Source organism: Moschus berezovskii, chromosome 5 (genome assembly GCF_049115385.1).
Source record: "Moschus berezovskii isolate FMDL1 chromosome 5, NW_MosBer_1.0, whole genome shotgun sequence".
NCBI lineage: Eukaryota > Metazoa > Chordata > Mammalia > Artiodactyla > Moschidae > Moschus > Moschus berezovskii.
The window spans coordinates 79807334-79824821 of record NC_142464.1 but is presented as its reverse complement, the minus strand read 5'-3'; the positions used below and the strand labels follow the sequence as shown (position 1 = coordinate 79824821).

General features: G+C 40.7%; 1 non-coding gene across 1 annotated transcript; it reads left to right on the top strand.

The window, feature by feature from the left end:
* The first annotated feature begins 16043 nt into the window (after positions 1-16043).
* TRNAE-UUC (transfer RNA glutamic acid (anticodon UUC)) lies at positions 16044-16115 on the top strand. The gene has a single exon. It is a non-coding gene; the product is annotated as a tRNA-Glu (tRNA).
* The last annotated feature ends 1373 nt before the right edge of the window (positions 16116-17488 follow it).

The following is a 17488-nucleotide window of genomic DNA, read 5'->3' as shown; positions in this document are numbered from 1 at the left end:
TAAATATGTTGCTTTTGGAAAGTTTGTGTTTATAGGATTATTTTTCTAAAAAATAATGATCTTAGGTCAGTTTGGTTACTCAAATCTGGACAAAGAACAAGGTATTTCAACTTTTGTGCAAGATAAAGTTAGGGAAAACAGTGCTCTTTACTAGAACTTTAAAGTCATTAACACTAAAATCTTTCAAAATTAATTTATGCCTTCTCATTTGTTCTGAAAGATCCAGAGACTGGAACTCACATCTGATGCTGGGGTTTAGCTTAGCCTAGCCATTGGAATCCACTACTACAGGCGTCTCTCTGTGCTTCCCTCTCAAAATAGGTTCAACTCCCAAGAGTCCTAAGCTGATCACCGTAAAGTCTTTTCTAGGCTCTGAGAAAACACTCTTAATAGAAAATTACAAGAGGGAGGTTAGTTACTAGTTAAGTGAGTGTTGAGCTGTATCTTTAAATGCTGCAGGGGAAATGAGGGCCCAGCGCTGTCGGACAGGGTTTCACGGTGGTGTCAGTAAGTAGCAAGAAAACACGTAGAGTCTTAAGCATTCTTAAGCAGAAGCTCAAGGAAAAAGACAACCTTTGGAACAGGCTATGTGGAAGGCCAAGAGATTTGGATTCTGCCAGTGCAGGAAGGAAGGGATTCCAAAGATAAAGGGCATCCATTGCAAACATCTTGTTACCGAGTCCCAGGAGCTCTCCATCAGGAAATGAACAGCCATGTGTGGCTTCACAGGGACAGAGATGGAGAGAGAAGGAATGTCTGTAAGATAACCATTAGCGGGAGCCTCTAGAATCCAGGTGTTTTGGTTTCCAAAATCTTCAGAGAAAGCCTACGTTCCCTCAGATGCTAAATGCATTAAAAGGCTGAGAATCTAACGTTTCCACTGTCCTATGTATTACAATCCTTTCCTCCAGCTTTCTATTTAAAACTAAACTTGGTTTCATTCTTTGGTCCAGACTCTGCTGTGATGACCGTTCCTGATGTGCAAGTAAGAAAATGTAATTGCTGGGGAAATGCAGATTTTAGGTTAAAAGTCATGAAGTTGTCTGTTTCTTGGCATAATGACTCTATTTGAGCAGGGTTGGTAATGTGGGTTGAGGAATGCCTGGTGGTTAGTATGACTAAGTTCTGGCTCTCACGTGTGACCTTCACCCTGATGTCAGACAGGGAGACGGACTGACTCATGTGTCTAGATCTGTGTTAAGAGCAGCTGGGTGTAGCACTGGGGAGGTGAAAGTGTGGATAGGGGAATGACACTGTTTACTCGGACCACATAATGAGACCACAGCAATGGTGATGGTGAAGGCTTCGTTTGAAAACAGGAGGTTTGTGTCTGAGACAAAGCACAGCAGGAATAGAGCTACAAGTCTCTCCTGTACAGCCTGCTGGACACAGGTGCCTGCTCTGGGGACTGCCTCCTGAGTTTGAATCCCACATATTAGCTGTGTGGCCCTGGCAAGTTACTTAGCCATTTTTGCCTTGGTTCTTAACAACTGCAAAGTGGAAAGAAATTAGAGTCTACCTTTTAGGGTTAATTTAAGATTAACTGAATTCAAGCATGCGAGTGAGTATTGTTCATACCCAGCATGAGGGTCATCAACAGAAAGCCAGAGCTTTACCATAAACACCTAACATTACACATTCCCTAGGCTGAACCGTCACACCCGTTTCTAAGGTAGCTGTTGTGCCACTTTCCAGCTGTGTGACCTTAGGCAAGTTACTTGACCTCTCTGTGTTAGACGTGTTCTTCTGTAAAATTTGATAGGATTGTTATGAGGGTTAAATGAGTTAATATTTGTGAAATGCTTAGAACAGTATGCACTGGACACATTAAATGAACTGGATTGTGCTTGAAACATCTGAGTTATTGAATATATGTTAGCTATAACTTTAAACAAGTTCACCCTCAAGGAGAACTTGATTCTGTTCTGAGCTCTTAACTAGAATAAGAACTTGTGAAGTCAGCTAGGGAGCAACAGCAAGAGAAAGTGCCCATGAGTGCATGCTGGAGAGAGGGTGCAGAGAATGAGAAAATATCTTTTGAAGATTATCCATTACTCTGCATAATAATCCCCTTCTCAGTGTGGTAGAAGAATAAAATGTAGGCCCAAGGCAATATCAATTAATATTACTTATAGCCATGTCTTCATCATGATTAAACAATTAATTTCTTTAGCACCATAGTAAAGAATCGGGAACTTACAGTGTAGAATTACTGGACCTTTGACTATGATGGTGGCGTTTCTGTAATGTTTCATCTTCTTTGATCCTTAAAATGTTTCCCTTTTTATTTGGTTTTAATGGAGTTCCTGCTGCTGATCAGGAAGCATTTAATGTGAAGTTGCCTCAGACAAAATTGAGTCACTGAAGCATATCTTCTGAAATACAAAGTTAATTTTTTAAAAGATGAAGAAACCGTTGGTCTAGACCAAAAGTAGAATGGCAGTAGACATCGCCCTCTTTTCTTTGACTTCACCCCAAGATGTGGAAGACTGTGAGTCAGGGAAATGTACCCCAAAAGGAGAGGGAAGGTGGTGATAGTGTTCTATTGGTAAGTAGCCCAAGCCTTTCATTCCAGGATTCCATTGTTGGGTTTGGTCTTTTCACTTCATAATTCTCTAAAAGTGTGCCAGATTCAATTTTCCCACTCCTGGTGTGGTCAGACAGGTACGTCTCAAGGGCTTCTAGGCAGCCCTCACCAACCACAGCACTGGCTACAGGAGGGTCCTGAAGCCTTGACTCTGCAGAGCACTGTGCTGTGATCCATTAGCAATGTATTTTCCAGGCACAAGTGATGATGGCAGAGGTATGGGTACACATTTTATTTTGACTTTCCTGCCCTAATTCCTTTGTTTAATTGAGAAGCAGGATTGCAGAGAAGTTCCAGCCAGGAGATCTGGGGTATATTTCTTAAACTCTCTGAGCCTAATTCTCATTTTTAAAAGGGAGAAAATGACAGTAACAACAATAACAATATTAATTAATACATGCCAAGTCTGTTTCAAAGAGCTCTACATATATTAACTCAGTCCTCACAACAGCTTATAAATTAAGGCTATCGTTGTCCCTTTTTGCAGACGAAATGAGACTCAGGATAATGGTCCCAGCTAAGACTGGCATCAGCTCTCCCCTTCCAGGAATATGGCCTCTTTCGTGCGTACATGAAAGCACTCAGCACGTGTTACCCACTCTGCTTTTACTTCCGGGTTTTAGGGGCGTCTGGAAAGCACAGGAGCCTATAAAGGAAACAAACAGGAAATGGGTTAGTGGATTCTGCCGCGGCTTTCAGTTGTCATATTTCATTTGGTTCTCGTGTCACTTTGAAAAGAGATATTAACACTTAGATGAAATCCACAGGCAAATCTCTTCAAGCCACATTTCCTGGCTATATAACCTCAGACAGTTTGTAAAGCACTTATTTGTCATTATCGTTGTTGATGCAATGATTATGTATTATAGGTAGAGGTCTTGGTTTTTATTGGGGAACTTTGTCTTTTTGTTTTTAAGAATTCATTCATTTATTTAGGAAATACATAGCCTTATTCAAATAATTATTTTATGAAACATGTTACTAGTCATCTTGGATTCACAGACTCATAGATGGACTCATTATTAACAGGCAGCATTTTGGATTCAACAAGTGTCTAGTGCTTGTAGCCTGGCACTGTCTTTGTGACCAAACCATGTATTTTAAAGAGACTAACGAAAACACTTGCTTCATGACCAACCTTCATGAAATGGTCTTGGTCATTGTCACTTGATGAATGGGAGTTACAAATTGATTATCTTCCATTTGTTCCTCTTTATTCACACAGGGACCTTCGTCTTATTAGGGACCTTTGCATTTTACTAGAAGATGGCACAGCCAACATGAGGACTCTTTCTACCATTCTATACATTTGATTTTTCAAGCTCGGTGGTTCTCAAAGAGTATCTGCGCTGGATCACAGCATTAGCAGCACTTGGAAACTTGCTAGATATGAAAATTCTCCTGCCCCTCCCAGGCCTACTGAATCAGAAATTCTGGGGAGGGAATCCAGGAGCCCCTGCTGTGAGCCCTTCACACAATTCTGATGCACATGCAAGTTTGAGGACCTCTGCACTATTTGAACCTCTAATAAGAAGAAAAGTGGCGAGGAGTTGAGAAAAATGTCTGCTGTGAAAGGTTTGACAGATGTATATGCACAAGAAAGAGCAGATTTGTTCAGTACTATTTTAAAGTGTTTTCAAAAACTTAAGAAATAACATTCTAAGAAAAAGCCCTTCTAATTGACTGTTTGGGGAGACATTTTTGACCATTAAAGTCTAGCAGAGACACCATCCACGTCCACTTAGTGGACAAGAAAAATTCTTATATTGGGTTGATAACGTTGGCGTTTTAGGAGGCCACTGAATAAATTTTTCCCTCCTGAGTTTGGAACCAATTGACAAGTATGAAAGAGAGGTTAGATAAGAGCAGATCAGGAACTTCCCTAGCAGTCCAGTGGTTAAGACTCCATGCTATCACTGCAGAAGGCATGGGTTCAATCCCCGGTGGCAGAACTAGGATCTCACATGCCACATGGTGGGGCCAAAAATTAAAAAAATGAAAAAAAGAGAGGATATCAAATTTCATTATTAGTAAAGACTGGGGTGGAGAATATTATGTGTTCTGGATTTTTTTCCCCTCTGATAAGCCACCCTAAACCATAAAATGATTATGCCTTAAAATGATAGCAATCATTTATTTGCTCACAAATAAATGGGAACTTGCTAGTCTCACGGAGGTGAGTTTCACACGGTCCCTCATATGGTTGCAGTCAAATGGTGGCGGGGAGCAGGCACATTCATTGCCATGTCTAGCACCTGGGCTGGAAAGCCTCCAACAGCTGTGGCTAGAGCACTGTCTCTCCCTCCGGTGGCATATGCTCTCTCCATATGATGACCTCAGGGTCCCCGAACTTCTTTCGCAGTGACTGAAGAGTCCCAAAATGATTGTTCCAAGAGAAACTAACAGAAGCCACGTGGCTTTTTTTTCTTTTAACACCCTCAGAAGTCAGGCTACACCACGTTTGTCTTATTCTATTGATTAAGCAAAGTCCTTAGCTAGGTTCAAAAGGGAAGTACATAGAGACTCTACCTCCAGATGGGAAAAATGCCAGAGAATTTGCAGTTATGTTTTAAAATCACCGCAGAGAGCAGCACGTGGATCTCTAACACCTTTCCCCTCCATTCTAAGTCATGTTTGATCCCTTGCAGGGACAAAGACTGCCACAAGGAGCTTCCTAAATGCCTCTCTGCAGGCAGACCCAGCTGCACTAGAGCGCACGCTCAGTTTCATTTTTAAATTCACCAGACAGTTAAGTTGCTGCTGTATTGGGGACAGGGGTTTGGAGAGGCCAGGTGTGTTGCACTGGAAGAATATTTCCATAGGAAGATATGAGGCCTAGAAACAGGGATTAATTACCCATTTAATAGGCAACTGGAGTGAATGGAATGCTTTTCATTTTTAAGCTTTTAAGTAGTTAAGAATTTTGATACCTAAATGTTATTTATTACAGAATAACTTAACATCGCTGGCAATACCCCAAAGGGAATCTGGACATTTTGTTTTAAATATATGCCCATTTTATTTATGCACTTTTGTATGTAAGTGTCTATATATTTACTGAATTACTTATTCCCTCTTCCCTTCAAGCTGCCTTTCAAAAAAATTAACAGTTTTACCGACAGATAGGCTTCCCTGATGGCTCAGACGATAAAAATCTGCCTGCAATGCAGGAGACCTGTGTTCAATCCCTGGATCAGGAAGATCCCCTGGAGAAGAGAAAGGCAAACCACTCCAGGGTTTTTGCTTGGAGAATTCCATGGACAGAGGAGCCTGGTGGACCACGATCCGTGGGGTCACAGAGTTAGACTTGACTGAGTGAATTTGACTCACTGAGAGAACACTCGCATGCCACACCTTCATGTCTTTAGATTTGATTTGCATTTCTCTGATGCTGGGAGGGATTGGGGGCAGGAGGAGACGGGGACAACAGAGAATGAGATGGCTGGATGGCATCACCGACTCTGTGGACATGAGTTTGAGTGAACTCCGGGAGTTGGTGATGGACAGGGAGGCCTGGCGTGCTGTGACTCATGGGGTTGCAAAGAGTCGGACACAACTGAGCAACTGAACTGAATGACTAATAATGTTAAACAACTTCATATGCTTATTGGCCATTTGTCTATCTTATTTGGAGAAATGTTTATTCAGTTTATTTTCTGATTTTTAAATTAGGCTATCTTTTTATTTCTGAGCTATGTGAGCTCTTTATATATAGATATGTCTTCTTCATCATACATTTGATTTACAAATATTTCTTTCCCAGTCTTTTCACTGTCTTGATAATGTCCTTTGAAGCACAAAAATTTTCACTTTGATGAAGTGTGACTTATCTATTTTTCCTTTTGTTTTTCATGCTTTCAATGCCACATCTATAAGTCCATTCCCAAATCTGAGGTCATGAAGATTTATCCCAATTTTTTCTTCTAAGAATTTTACAGATCTCTTTTATTTAGGTCTTTGATTCATTTTGAATTAATTTTGTATATGATGTGAGGTAAGTGTTCAACTTCAGTCTTTTGCATGTGGATATCCAGTTTTCCCAGCACAGCTCATTGAAAAGATTATTCTTTTCCTATACTGGATAGACCTATGAGGGATTGGGGGTGGGAGGAGACGGGGACGACAGAGAATGAGATGGCTGGATGGCATCACCGATTCGATGGACATGAGTTTGAGTGAACTCCGGGAGTTGGTGATGGACAGGGAGGCCTGGCGTGCTGTGATTCATGGGGTCGCAAAGAGTCGGACACGACTGAGCGACTGAACTGAACTAAATGGAGGACTAGAGGATAGACCTATGGCAGTCTGCAGAACTTACAAACCCTAAAAGCAGGCTTGTCATCCTTTGAGCAGGGAATTTCAGTTTCTTAGCACTCGGATTGTGATCTAGAAGTGGGAAAGAATACAGGCTGTGGGTGAACACACCTCATTGGCCCTGTGGACTCCTTGTCTTGTGGAAATTGATATGTCTATCAGAGGGCCAGCTGGATCTCCAAAAGAGCAGAATCCCGTGGAGGATGTCTCTAAATGGTCCTGTGACCCTCCCCTGCATAATATTCTCAAGTCCCATTCTGTAACCCACTGAATTGTACCCAAACTCCTCAACTTAGTACACTAGGCCTACCACAACCTGGTTTCATCCTATTTTCCCATCCCTTCTCATTTCTCCATGAATTCAGCTCCTTCTAAACCTCTAGGAAGAATTAATTTCTTTCTCGTGCTTTGATGGCCCTCAGCATTACTCTTAAACATACTTCCATTAAAGCGTGTTATAACATTACATTACTGTTATTTGCTTGCATATCTATCTTCCCTGTAACCTAGTAAGCTCCTTGAGATGGATTTGTGGTCTTTGGTCTGCATAGGAGCACTCTTTTTTCAAGTAATAGTACCCCCTTTAGGCTTCCCTGGTGGCTCAGTGGTAAATTCACCTGGAATGCAAGAGACACTAGTTCAATCCCTGAGTCAGGAAGATCCTCTGGAGAAGAAAATGGCAACCCACTGCAGTATTCTTGCCTGGAGAATCCCATGGACAGAGGAGCCTGGTGGGCTACAGTCATGAGGTCACAAAGAGTCCAACACAACTGAGCAACTAAACCATCAGCAGCACCCCCTTTGTCTTAGGAAACTGTTCCTCCCTCTCTACCCTCGCAGACATCTCTGTTGTAATATGAAGTTTAAATAGTAGCAGATGTCTGGACTCATCAAACTGTACATATTAAATATGTGCAGTTCTCTGTATATGAATTGTACTTTAATAAACCTTTTTTTTTTTTAAGATTGCTGACCTTGCCCCTATAGCCGCAATGTCTGACAGCATATGACCTATGTTGGACCAATCAGGTTCTTTCCTAGGACGTTTTTATATGTAACTGTGTGGAAAAGCTTTTCTTCCTCTTTGGTGGAAAAAAAAGAGAAGGTATAACCTGGAGTTCTTGGTTGTTACGGTGTCAGTTTCACGGGAAATTTCTAAAATGGAAATCAAGCTGAGATAAGGGATGGGAAGAAATATATGAAAAGCACTCAAGTCTCTAGTTCATGTTGTCCTGGTCATTTCTGTGGTTTGAATGTGTGAGTCAATGAACTCCCCTTTTTTGCCTCAGGTAATTGAAGCTGGGTTTCTTTAATTTGCAACCCAAAAAGTTCAGTAAGTTTTTCCTCCAGGGTGGAGGCCAGGGTTTGTTCATTTTTTGTATCCTGAAATCTAGCAAAGACCCTGGCACAGAATAGGCACTCAAGACATTTATTTATTGCTTTAAAGCAAAGCACAAATTGGCTGAATTAATTTCCTGAGAACTGTGCTGGTCAGTCTAAAATGAAAAGAAAGCATCCAATGTTACTTAGGTATATTGGGAGAACAAAAGCTTGATGGTTGTATAATTAAATGTGGGGGGAAAATAGAGTAAAAAGTAAAACAATCCCAGAAAAAGAATACATCTGCCGCCAACTTGGCAAAGTGAATTACAGCAAGCTAGAAATATTTGTTTCCCTTACCTCTTCTCCAGTAGTTTTCAAAGTAAAACTTCCTTTTGTAAAATATAAAACTTCCTTTCATGAAGTATTGTACTTGTGATTTTGCTTATGAAAGATGGAAACCAGAGGCTATAGCTTCCCTCACTGAGCCTTGTTGTGTTTTACCATCCTAGTTTGGGCTTCAAGAATCAGGGGAAGAGGGTGAAGTAAAAGTGGAGAACTGGGATGACCTTAGCGAACCCACAAGTTCAATTACCTATTCCCAAGCAAGAATGGGCACTTCATTGTACCTCCCTTCCAGCATTCAGTAAAAGGAAGTCTGGTTATAAAAGTGAAAGAAAAATGCAACCACATCTTCACCAAACAGGTCTGGTTGGTTTAGGACCATGTGTTTTGCAAACTTAAATGGCTGTACCAACAATTAGGTCATGAAGAGTCCACTGATTCTGAAAACCTGGGGTCAGTTATTCCTGAAGCTGGATGGAACCTTAGAGGTTATCTGGTCCAATGCTAGTCTAGTGTCTGGTCATCTCCATTCTAGCCTTTAATTAATTTCCAGTTCCTTCTTCAACCCACTTCTTGAGACCCAGGTCTCTAGATAGCCCATCCCATCTCTGAACTTTTAGAACAATCTTCATTGAAGTGCCTGAAATCTATTTTCAGAAACTTCCTGTCATTGGTTCAAATGACTTTGCCTAAGTTTTTGGAAAATAATCTAGTCCCTCTTCCAAATTAATCCCTCCTCCAGATACTTGAAGTGAGTATCTTTTGGCACACCATTAGACATTTTTAGGCAAGACATCTCAGGGTCCTTCCCCAGTCCCTCATAGGACTCCAGAGCTTTAATCTCTGGGTAGGCATGGGGCAACGATTACAAAGGACTTGCAGCCAGTTAGGGCCAGGTCACAATCCCTGTTCCTCAAGGCACCTTGTGTGTGTGACGTGTACATTACTTACCTTTACTGATTTCAGGTTTATCACTGCTAAGAGAAAGATATAACCTCCCTGAACTGTACTTTACTTGTAAAATGGAAACAATAATAGCTATATTATGTGTGTCTTGAAGATTATGTGAGCTATTACATTTTACAATGGTTAGTACAATACCTGGAATACACGAACTACACTGTTGTTGTTAGTATTATTATTTTAATAATATTTTCTAGAGTGTATTAGCCAACTCAGGCTGTAATAACAAAATACCGTAGACTAGGTAGCTTAAACCACAGGAATTTATTTCTTACAGTTCTAAAGACTGGATCAAGGTGCTTATAAAAGACACTATCCAAGATCAAGGTGGCAGAAAGGCAGGTTTGATTCTGAGGCTTCTTCTCTTGTCTTGTAAGGGGCCACCATCTATCTTGCTGTGTGCTCAATGATTGCTTAGTTGTGCACACCTAGAAAGAGAGAGCAAGAGAGAGAAAGTTACTGGGTTTCTCTTCTTATGAAGACATTAATCTTATCATATTAGAGCCTCACACTGATGCCCTCATTTAACCTTAATTACCTCCTAAGGGCCCTATCTCCACATGCAGTCACACTGGAAGTTAGAGCTTCAACATACAAATTTTGGGAGTACAAAGGTCAGTCCATAACATGTGCTGTTATACTATACTTCCGACATTTAAAAGAAAAATAAGCATCCAGCTAAGGAGTCAGCATCTACAAATGTTCTCAGGTGAAAGACTGAATATAGTTGCGTGTGACTGAGGCAGAGAATACAAAGGAAAGATAAAATTGAGAAGCAAATAGGGGTACCACTGTGATAGGACCAGTAGTTCATGCTAAGGAGTGTGCATTTTTCTCCTAAGGGCAATGAGGAGGCTTTGAAGGGTTTTAAGTGGGAACCTGACCTAGTATATTTTGTGCTTTATTAGGATCATTCTATCTGCAAGCAGAAAATGGTTTCTCATAATCCAATGAGAAACCTAACTTGCAAGTATTACGGGGTTGTCCTCAGGATGGTGGAAAGAAGATAGAAGTATTAACAATCTGACACAAACCCCAAGGATGGTTTTGAACTCAAACCTTTATGGTTTGTATTCAGTCTTTCTAATAACTACTAGCACAGCCCCCCTCCCTGCCTATCAACCCTCCTCCTGCAGCCTTTCTATAATCTCCAATTTTCTCTGATGGTTGTGGAAGAGTGAATTTCGGGTGCTGTTACTAATTAGCATAGTGTAAGATAAGCAGCAATTTGGTTGGAACATTTTAATAATAGTTATTTTCTCTTTTGCCTGTGTTAAAAAGTTCTAATTTAATGAATAAATTATCTTCAGAGATCTAAGTTATTTCTAGTTTTGTTGTTCCATCTGATATGTTAATTTCAACAACAGATTTATTTTATTAATAAAAGATGAAACTTTAAAAAAAAAAACAGCTTCTACCTTGAAGTCTAAACTGACTTGTATGTGAATACCCTGGGAAGTTTGGTAAGAAGTCTTTACACAAAAGAGTTTGGACAATGAACTTTGAAGACAATTTCATATCCAAAGATGGGGCATGTCTGAATCAGAGTCATCTGAATTTCTTTTGAACAGTTTTTTAAGCCACTTGGGTTGAGATTGTTTTCCCTTTGAATGAAAGCCAGGAGGTACAACAGAAATAGCAGTGAACCAGTAACTCCTAGACGGGTCCTTGGCCTCATCATTAACTGCCTATATGGTGTGGCACATGTCCACAACTCTTCTGGATCTCAATTATTCTAGGAAAACAAGAGGTTTCATTTCTAAAACCTTTATAAAAGTATGCCTCTTATATAAAATTCTGCTCAAGGAATGTGGGAGTGAATAAAATATATATGATCTTTGATCCCATTGAGCATTTTTTATTATGGGGAAACATAATTTCTAAAACTGGCATATTAATTAATAAATAGGATGCATTCAGATAGCATATGTGTTTAAGAACATGAAATAGGATAATACCAATAATATCCAGAGTGTTTGGTATTATATGTGTTTGTTAAGAGCATCTATTTATATAGGGTGGGTAGACAGGCAAACTTTTCTGAAGAGATTCCTTCTTTGCTGATATTTGAGTGGTGAGAAACAGTTATCTACATGAAGATCTAGGGTAAGAGCATTCCAGGCAGCAAGAGAAGCTAGCGCAAGGCCTGGAAGAGTGAAGGAGCTTGGTGCATTCCAGGGATAAGGAGGTGAGTGTGGCTAGTGCTAAGTCGCTTCTGTTGTGTTCGACCCTGTGAGACCCTATGGACCATAGCCCACCAGGCTCTCTATCCATGGGATTCTCCAGGCAAGAATACTGGAGTGGGTTGCCGTGCCCTCCTCCAAGTGATCTTCCCAACCCAGGGATTGAACCTGTGTCTCTTACACCTTCTGCATTGGCAAGCAGGTTCTTTACCTCTAGTGCCACCTGCGTGGCTGGAGAGTAGTGTAAATGGAGTGGATATGGAATGAGGTTAGAAAGGTGCATGGTGGCCAGATCCTGTAAGGTCTGGTTAAGCTGTGGAAGGAGGATGGATTTTATTCAAGTGCTCATGAGCAATTCTGACCCATCAGACAGTTTTGGGCAAAGGAGTAATGTGGCCTATTTTTGTCTTGTTTTGTTTTTAAAGATTTGTCAGGAGGCTCTGTGGAGATGGGCTGTATTAATGAGAAAGAATGAAGCCAAGACACGAAGTAAGCACCTGCTGCAGTAACCCAGCTGAGTGATGGCTGCAGTGGGAGGGGGTGGGGTGCGTTACAGAGCTAGAGTCAAGACCACATGCTAAGGAGTGGATGTTTATACCTCCAAGACCTACTGGTCTATTAAGATGCCACCATTCTGTGCTCCTATCTGAGTCCCGCTCTTCCCTCACACAAACTACACAAAGTAGTTTGTGGTTATGAGGCAGATTCACACTGGCTGCAGAAAGACCAAAGCAACCTTGTATCCACTAGCATGATGCTTTGTCTCAATGAGGTAGTGGAACATTTGATGGAAGAAATATCTCTGAAGGAAAAAGAAAAGTAGTGAGTGCCTGGTGGCATTGAGAACAAACTTGAACCCTCTGACAAAGCAAAGAAATGTTTCTGCTTTCTTTTCCTTTCAAATTTATTCCCAAGAATTTGGTACATTCAGTATGGCTGTAGTGGAGACAGCTGTTTTAAACAGAATCATATCCAATTTCCATGACATTTTGCATGGATGCAGATTTTGGCATTCAAATGATTCGTGAATGCAATTAATAAATGGCATTATTATCTTGGAACACTCAGTGCATCATATTTTCAGGAAATGTAGCATACCTAAATTTTAATGGCTTCTTTTCTGCCTTCACTTCTATATAGTCATGTCACTGTAGTTTGGGACTACATAACTCTACAACATAATTATATTCCCCATCAGGCTGAAAAATAAGGTATAATTCTCTTCTTGCTATGACTCAAATATTTGGATGTGTCCATTTTAAAAGAACTAACATAGTAAACCCAAGATCCTAAAATGCCATATTCATTCTATATCTACTAAGAATGTTGTTAGTATCTTTGGGATCTAGCTTTGCCAATAATTTTCTTATACAAGTGATTCTACCGAGTGTGTCTGGGAGGCCCAGAGATTGGATCCATTTGTTCAGCAGATATTTGAGCCCCTTACTCCATGCAAGATACTCCACACTGAACACTGGGGAGATCACAAAGCATAATGACATCTCTGCCCTCCATCTAGCTAACTACCCACTTGGGAAAGTTGTACAGAAAAGATTCAATAATCTTTTTAAAATACACAAGAATCTAAAAATATATACTAATATAGGACATCTCAAAATAGCAGGATATGATCTGGTGCTCAATAATGCTTATAACTGTGCTTCTCAAACTGTTATATGCACACAAATCTCTTTAGGCATCTTGTTAAAATGCGCATTCTGATCTGTAGTTTGGGGGCGGTGGGAATAAGTTCCTACTTAATGCCAAGGTTGAAGGCTCATGGCCAAATTTTGAGTAGCCAGGGATAATATTTAAGATTTCCAAACTGTACACTGAGGCACCCCAGGGTGCTATGGTGAATTCACAGGGGCACCATGGGATTTTTTTTAAATAATAAAAAAAAAAAGCCCAAAGACAGTAATCCTCATCATATGTGTTACTAGTAGTTCATTGTTTCTACATTAGATCATGCTACATTCCTCTATCTTACATCTTGGCAAAGCTGAATTTTCACAGTAACTGTACTGTGATAAAAAAATGGAAGTACTACACAAAAATCCATATGGAGCAAGCAAAGGAAGTGGTGGTGTCCAATCTGATTTCAAAGTTTAAAAAGTTATGTAGTGCCCAACAGGCACATAAATCCATTAGTCAGTAATTATGGTTATGTAAGAAGGGTTGGCTCACTGGAAAAGACTCTGATGCTGGGAGGGATTGCAGGCAGGAGGAGAAGGGGACGACAGAGATTGAAATGGCTGGATGGCATCACCGACTTGATGGACACGAGTTTGAGTGAACTCCGGGAATTGGAGATGGACAGGGAGGCCTGGTGTGCTGTGATTCATGGGGTCTCAGAGAGTCGGACACGACTGAGCGACTGAACTGAACTGAACTGAAGAATAAAATTTCAAAGAGCAGTTTTCTTTCAGTTTGTATGCAGTATTTCTTTCACTGCAGCTAAGTTGTTAGGACATGATTTTTTTTGGACATAAGTGCTAATGATGAAGACTATTAGATATTTCTTTTCACCAAGGAACATCACCCACAAAAAGATTGGGAGACATAAGATCCTGTGAATAGAAAAAGTTTGGAAGCCTCTGGATTAGCTAATGAGTCCTATGACTTCAGAGATGTCTGGGTGGTCAGGAAAGGTCACGTGGAGGTTGTAGAACCTGGGTCAGGTCTGTAGGAGAAGCAATATGGCTGCACTCCCCAGATTTGATAAAATGTGTGAAACAGTGTCTGCCTCCTGCCTCAAAGATTAGAGACTCCCAGGGACACCGAAAGCCTCCAGCAAGGCTCTAAATGAAGAGCCCACTCTGTTTTCCAAGGACAGTCATTTTTGAACCTAGAAGGAAGGGGAGGGGATTTAACTAGACTGATATTATTACAAAATTCTTCATCTCTTGTTATCTCCTGGGTTTCAGATGCATTTAATTATCCTTCCCAAATGCCATATTCTGCTTTTAATGAAACTCTTAAAAAAAAAAAAAACTTCTTGATACAGATGCAAATTAAATTTGGTGTTTTGTTTACATGAAGGAAAATAAAAGATGGACCTGGTTTGCTTCTCCATGGGCTCTAAGGATAGTGTTTGGGGGCTTATTTTTAAACAAAATTAGGATTTTTATTATCATTATCAATAGATGCTTATGGAATATACAAAATCAAATTTAGTTCATATTTGCAACATCTGGGCATTATTAAGGAATTCACTAAGGAATCCACAGCTACAGAAGTTTCTGTTTAAAAATACACACACATGCACACACACCAGATTTTCATTAGCACGAAATAAATAGTCTTCAGTTTCTTTTATGTGTTGGACATTGTGTTATCCTTAATTCCAAGGAGCTCAGAGTCAAATCGGAGAAGGCAATAGCAACCCACTCCAGTACTCTTGCCTGGAAAATCCCATGGATGGAGGAGCCTGGTAGGCTGCAGTCCATGGGGTCGCTAGGAGTCGGACATGACTGAGCGACTTCACTTTCACTTTTCACTTTCATGCATTGGAGAAGGAAATGGCAACCCATTCCAGTGTTCTTGCCTGGAGAATCCCAGGGATGGCGGAGCCTGGTAGGCTGCTGTCTATGGGGTCGCACAGAGTCGGACATGACTGAAGTGACTTAGCAGCAGCAGCAGCAGCACAGTCAAATAAGCAAACAGAAGGATAAGCAAATTTATAATTATAATGAAAACGGAGCACTTAAGATGTGCCAGGCACCATCTAAATTTACAAGGATTGACTCATTTAATCCTCACGATATACCTACATCACTTAACAAATAAGGAATCTGAGGGACAGGGGAGTTAAATAACTGGTTCAAGGTCACACAGCTAGTGAGTGGTAGCTCACACACTTAGGCAGCCCACACACTTAAACATAATGCAGTTATGGAAACAGATGCCCAGGACAGAAGGGGTTGTGGGGAAGGACCGATGGGGTCTGGAGGTTGCTTCCCAGTAGGGGTGACTTTGACTTGGGTTCTTAAGGATGAAGTACATGGTGGATCATAGGCAGAGAAGTCTGAAACAGCAGGTGAATTCTGGCAATCGGGCAGTTTGGTGTTGCTGGTGTGTGTCATAGGAGTGGGTAAGGATTGGGTGGGAAGTGCCACTGGAGAGAAGGTCAGAAGGCAGATGATGAAGGACCTTCAATGTTGCACCAAGCAGCTTAGACTTTGTCCTGAGGCTTATGAAAGACTGAAATAAAGGACAGACCCAGCCACATCTGCAGGTACAATGCCCAAGCTGGGTATACAAATGTCTTATTCTCTGAACTACTCTGGATTCTTAGTCTTCACACACCCACACAAAATCATACCAGGAATTCCCTGGTGGTCCAGTGGTTAGGACTTGGCACTTTCACTGCCAGGGCCAGGGTTCAATCCCTGGTTGGGGAACTAAAATCCTGCAAGCCACGTGGCACAGACAAATAATAATAAATAAATAAATAATAAAATTAGTTCTACTTCCCCCTCAAAGAAAGTAGAAGAAAAAAAAGGAGACCACCCAAGGAATCACATGATTTTATTAAAGTAACATAAATTGTGGGAAAATTTGACTTACTATTGACTCCATTCCTTGATTAGCAAACAACATACCTTCTTTGTATCTCTTAAATGAATAAGAGATTAAGAAGATTAATTAAGAATTAATAAGGAAAATAAAATTAGAGGTAGTGGAAAACATTTATGACAAACATGATTGTCCTCCATACTTTGAGAAAGAGCTTTTTCCTTGAGTGTTTCTATAATAATTTACTTTATACCTTCATTCTGTCCCCAAACTGGCTAAGCTTTATTCTGGGGTCAGATTTGAGTCCTGTACCTATCTCTTGATCTTTGTATTTCCTGCCCATGTACCCTCCAGGCCCTCCATCCTTTTAGAGACACTCTGTCTTTAAACATAAACATTAAATGGTATGTGGCCCTATCTTGAGTATTGTGGGAAAACCACACATTTTTCCAAGATTGCCAAAGCTTCCTGGGGGGCAGTTCTTACATTAGCAGGGTCACCCCCTGTTTTGAATTCCAGCTTTCAGTGAATTGCTTTCTTTCTCATAATCGTACCCACTTATTTAGGATCCCCTCCTCCCAAACAAAAGAGCTAGTGTCTTCTTAAGAATTCTTCGTTCCTTTTGGGCCAACCAGACCAGTGTAAACTGCAAATAGCTCTTAAAGTAACAATGTTTTCTTTCTTGTTACAATAATACCTTACATTATTACATGTATTATAGTTCCATAGTAGATTACATTTTTCAAAACATTTTCACAACTGAGCAGTTATGATTGTTCTCATTTTAGAGGCGAATGGAAGAGAAAACTAACATTTATAGGCTGCCTTTTACGAGCTAGGCTTTCTCTTCCTGTTTCACATGTTTTAGCTTATTAGCATAGGTAATATAATTAAGCACATTTTTCCAATTGTTCTTCACAGTTTTGCAAGGTAGGCATTTGTATTAGTACCTATTGCCATATACAAATTACCCCAACATTAAGCAGCTTAAAACCACAAATATTCATGATCTCATACTTTCTGTGGGTCAGGACCCTGGGTGTGGCTTCACTGGGTACCTCCGGGTCAGGGTCTCCCGGGAGGCTACAGTTCTGCTGCTGGTCTGCTGCTGCTCCTCTAAAGGCAGAGGACTCCCTTTCCAGCTCACTCGAGTGGCTGTTGGCAGGCTTCAGTTCCTCACCTGGCTGAGGTCTCCATCACTGGGCTGCCATAGTGACCTTTCCACACGGCAGCTCCCAACACGGCAGTTGGTTTCCCT